Raw genomic sequence first — 4,747 nt, 5'->3', positions numbered from 1 at the left:
GTGGGAGTAGGAGCTCTGAAAATGGTACCTGGTACTGTAGCCTGCCCCCTGCTAATCTCAGCCAGCCCCACCCTCTCTGCCTTTCCCATCACCAAACTCTTTATAGCTCTGTCTCCTTACCTTTCCACACATTTCTTACCTCCTGATCATAGCAGAAACTAGCTAGCTCCTTCCTCCCTTTTCCCTTCCTTTCTTTCTTCCTCCCTTCCTCCCTCCCCACTTCTTCCCCCACCATAGGGGATTGACTTTACTAAGCAAGTGCTCTACCACTTGAGCAATGCTCTTTTTTGCAGATCTACAGGGGACTACATTTCCCAGCCCCGCCCCCACACCACCACAGTGGGAGGTGGCCATTTGAACAAGCCATAGCCAATGGAATAGGAGCAGGAGTGACAGATGCTGCTCCCAGGCCTGCTCCATGTGTTCTCCTTACTGCCCTTTTTGCTTCCAAGCAAGACAGGAATCTTGGGGCCCATGCTAAAGATGGCAGAGCCATAGATGGGAAGACCCTGGGTTCTCAACTTAAAGCTCATTGGGAGTTAGCCATTGATTTGTATGTTTCATTAGTGAGAAATAAACTTCCATTGCATTAAGCCCTTATCCATCTATCTATCTTTCTATTTATCATCTATCTCTGTTTATCTATCTATCTATCTATCTATCTATCATGACAACGTGCTCTCAGGCACCCTGGGCTCTCCTCACTGCCTTCATCGAAACACGCATCCCATTCTGATTCAGGGTCTGCTTCCCTAATGTGTTTGAAGGCTTGGGACAAATGCACAGTAGATGTGTGCTGAGAGAATGGCGACAGGGAAACTGCTGTGTCTTGCTCAGAAAGACACAGAAAAGACCATGGCCTCCGCCCCACCTCCGCAATCAGTGGACCTGTAAGAGGCATTCAAATTGCTTTTGCTGAAAAGCACTGACTCCTCACTTGGGCACATGAATTAACTAATAACAGGAGAAGCATGGCAACCCTGCCTCCATTTTGTATCTGTCTTTGCTCTTGGCCATTCTCTTTGCAGTCACTTGTTGATCACCTTGGATTCCAGCAAGGGTAGAACTGATAACATCTTTATAACAAGGGAGACTTGCAGGACAGCCCATCCCTCCAAATGAGGACAAATACCTGTTATGATGGGGCTGCACCCTGGAACAGGAGCAATCATCTCATAAGAACCCCTCTGGGAGCCCTTGGACTGAGATAATGGTTAACCAGAACACATGTGACAAGGACTGTTTAACTATGCATACCTTTGTCCCCTGCCCCCGGTTCTTTTGTCTTCTTAAACCTATGGCACATGTCTGTACCCCGAAGATGGCTGAAGATGAGCCTACACTGCCTCTTTCCACAGTGAGTCCTGGGCTGTGTAATAAACCTCCTTTCTCTGCCTTCACCATGCCTCTTTATTTGGTGTACAGGGGAGGGTGCCAGAACTGGCATATGGAACCTCAGGAGTTTGGGCCTTGGGTCCAAAACTCTGGTTTCACTTCTAAATCTCCCCTCCTTTTGGCCCCTGAAACTACCAGTCTGTTTTCTGTATATTTCATATAAATGAAATTATATAGTATGTGGCCTGTTGTGTCTGATTTCTTTCACTTAACAGAATGATCTTTAGGTCCAACTACCTTGGTAACATGTATCAATATTTTGTTCCTTTTTATGGCTAAGTGATGTTTCGTTGTATGTTTACACCACAATTTGTTTACCCATTCAACCACTGAGGGACTCAGACTTTTTTTTGTACCCAATACTAAGTATCAAACCCAGGGTCCTGCACATGCTAGGCAAGCATTCTACCACTGAGCTACACCCTCAGTCTCTCAGGCATCACTTTAAACACTTGAAATACATTAACTCACTTAATCCTCACTACAAACACAGATACAAGTTTATACCAGAGGAAACTGAGACACAAGTCATTTGCCTAAGGCCACACAGAATTAAGCAGAACAAGGACTCTAGCCCAGGCAGTGTAGTGTCAAAGGCCGTTCTCATAACCACAGAGATGTCTCAGAGAACATCCCCAAATACCACATGCCAGGGACTAAGTTGTGTGGTGAAGCTTCCTGGGCTGTGGATGTCACAGAAGGGGAAGTCCCTTGGGCTCCAGTCTTCAAGGAGGCTTCCTAGAGAGCTAGGGTATGTAAGGTCTGAACTGGGCAGATCAGGATGCTGTAACTGACACCTTTTGAACACAGGGATAAGCAACTGTTTAATAAAACAGGCTTTCTCCACCAAGCCTCCCGGTGGAGAAATTTCTTGCCTTTGCCTGCACAGCACTCTCTGAACAGAGTTCCTGATCTAGGCTTTAAAAAAAGAATACATTAGACCTGAGCAAGAGGACCTGGTAGTATCATCCATCTAACTGTTTGGACAGAAAGACATTTCCATCCTTTCTCCAGGCAGTTTTGGAAACCTTCCCAAGAAACAATGAAATGAAATGCTAGAGAGGAAAGTGGTCTCCAGGAGAGGGGATCCTTTTCCAGGAATAGTGAGAGCACAAGGGCTAGAGGCTAGAGTAGGAAATGACTTACATTGCGTTCTCAGTCTTTTTTGGAGGGGATAACTGGGGATTAAACCAGGGGCTTCCATTTGCTAGGCAAGTGCTCTACGACTGAGCTACACCCCCAGCCCTTTGGGGTTTTTTTGGTTTTGATGGTACTGGGGGTTTGAACTCAGGGCTTTTCACTTGCTAGGCAGGCTCTCTACCACTTGAGTCACTCTGCCAGCCCTTTTTTGTGTTGGGTTTTTTTGAGATAGGGTCACCTAAACTCTTTGCCCAGGGTGGCTTCCAACTGCAATCCTCCTTATTTCTTCTTCCTGAATAGCTAGGATGATGGATGTGAGCCACCTGCACCTGACCTAGCACTTTTTTATTTTACCTTGAGACAGAGTCTCACTATGTAGCTCAGACTGGTTTTGAATTTATGATCCTCTTGTTTCAGCCTCTTGAGTGCTGGGATTACAGAAGTATGACATCACACCCTGCAAAGTTCTCAGTTTTTTGGAGGGTGGGGGGTTGAGCTCAGGGCTTCTCACTTGGGAAGCAGGTACTCTATCAATTGAGCCAAGGCTTCAGTCCTTTTGTTCTGGTTGTTTTGGACATAGGGTCTTGCTATTTATCCAGGCTGGCCTGGACAACAATTCTCCTATTTTGTGCTTCCTGGCATAGCTAGGATGACAGGTATTCACTACCATGTCCAGCTTTTTTCCATTGAGATGGGGTCTCACAAACTTTTTTGCCTGGGCTAGTCTGGAACCAGGATCCTCTGACTTCAGCCTCCTGCATAGTTAGGACGACAGGTCTGTGCCATTGTGCCCAGCTACTGGTTGAGATGGGGTCTCAAGAACTATTTGCCCCTGCTGGCCTCAAGCTGTTATCCTCCTGATCTCGACCTCCTAAATAGCTAGGATCACAGTTGCAAGCCACCAGCACCCAACTTAGTTCTAAGTCTTGTTTCCAGTTTTCTTCCTATAGGTCAGGGCTCAGGGCGCTGTCACTCCTGCATGAGGAATTTTTGAAGTAACCTCATGGATCTGAGGAATCCAAGAGATTAGAAAATGCTAGCAAGGTTCAGCAAGGCTGCCAAGGACTGTCCTGGAGACTGTTGTCATCAGGCCCACTCAGGCCCCAGCTGGCCAGCAAGGTCAGATAGGGCCTCAGTGTCCACATGTGAGAGTGACACCAGCTTTTCTTTATCTTGACTGAAGGCAGGTAAATATCTTTGCAATCAGCTTCTAGGAAATCTCTCAAGTTAGGTCCAGGCTGACTGGGTCAGTAGTCAACTGGGTAGAGAACTTTTATGAAGTTGGTGATAAATTGTCTGAACTGATATCATTCTAGCACCAGGGGTGCTGTCTAGCGGCACTTTGGTGAGAAGACACCAGGCATGCTATGTGATATGATACATATGTGTGCATGTGTGTCTATGTTTAGACAGGATCCTGGAGAGCATACACATTTCCTTTTGTGTTCAAATGAACAGATTACAAGCACTTTGACATACTTACTCTGCAGCTCCCAAAGAGAGGCAGGACAAGTGCTATGTATTTTTTGGTTTTTTGGGGTTTTTTTGGCAGTATTGGGGATTGAATTCAGGGCCTTGTGCTTGCTAGGCAGGCACTCTTTCAGTTGAACCATGTTCCCATCACTTTTTGCTTTAGGTTATTTTTCAAATAGGGTCTAGTGTTTATTCCCAGCTGACCTCAAGACCTCAAGCTACAATCCTCCCAATGTCTGCCTCCAAATAGCTAGGATTATAGGCATAAGCCACAGCAGGACAAGCACTCTTTTTTTTTTTTTTTTTTTTTTGGCGGTACTGGGACTTGATCCCAGGGCCTCATGCTTGCTAGGCCAGCACTCTACCACTTGAGCAATGCTACCAGCCCTGTTTTGTATTGGGTTTTTTCTTTCAGTTTTAAGTGGAGTTTATAACACTGAGATAAAGGGTTGTTAACAAACACGAGAACAAATGGACATCTGATTGGTAGGAGGCATGATCCTGTACACGTGTTTTTTTGTTTTTGTATCCTCAGTGCACAGCATTTACACACAGAGCCACTGCTGCTGTATTGGTTTTTTGAGACAGCATCTCTCAAACTACTTGCCCAGGCTGGCTTAGAACCTTGATGCTTCTGATCTCTGCCTCCTGAGTGGTTAGGATTATAGGCATGAGCCACCTACCAGCACCCAGCTGGACAGGCACTTTTAACCCCAATTTACAAATAGGCCAATCAAGG

This window comes from Castor canadensis, chromosome 6 (assembly GCF_047511655.1).
Source record: "Castor canadensis chromosome 6, mCasCan1.hap1v2, whole genome shotgun sequence".
NCBI classification, from domain to species: Eukaryota; Metazoa; Chordata; class Mammalia; order Rodentia; family Castoridae; genus Castor; species Castor canadensis.
Note: the sequence above shows the minus strand (reverse complement) of the source record.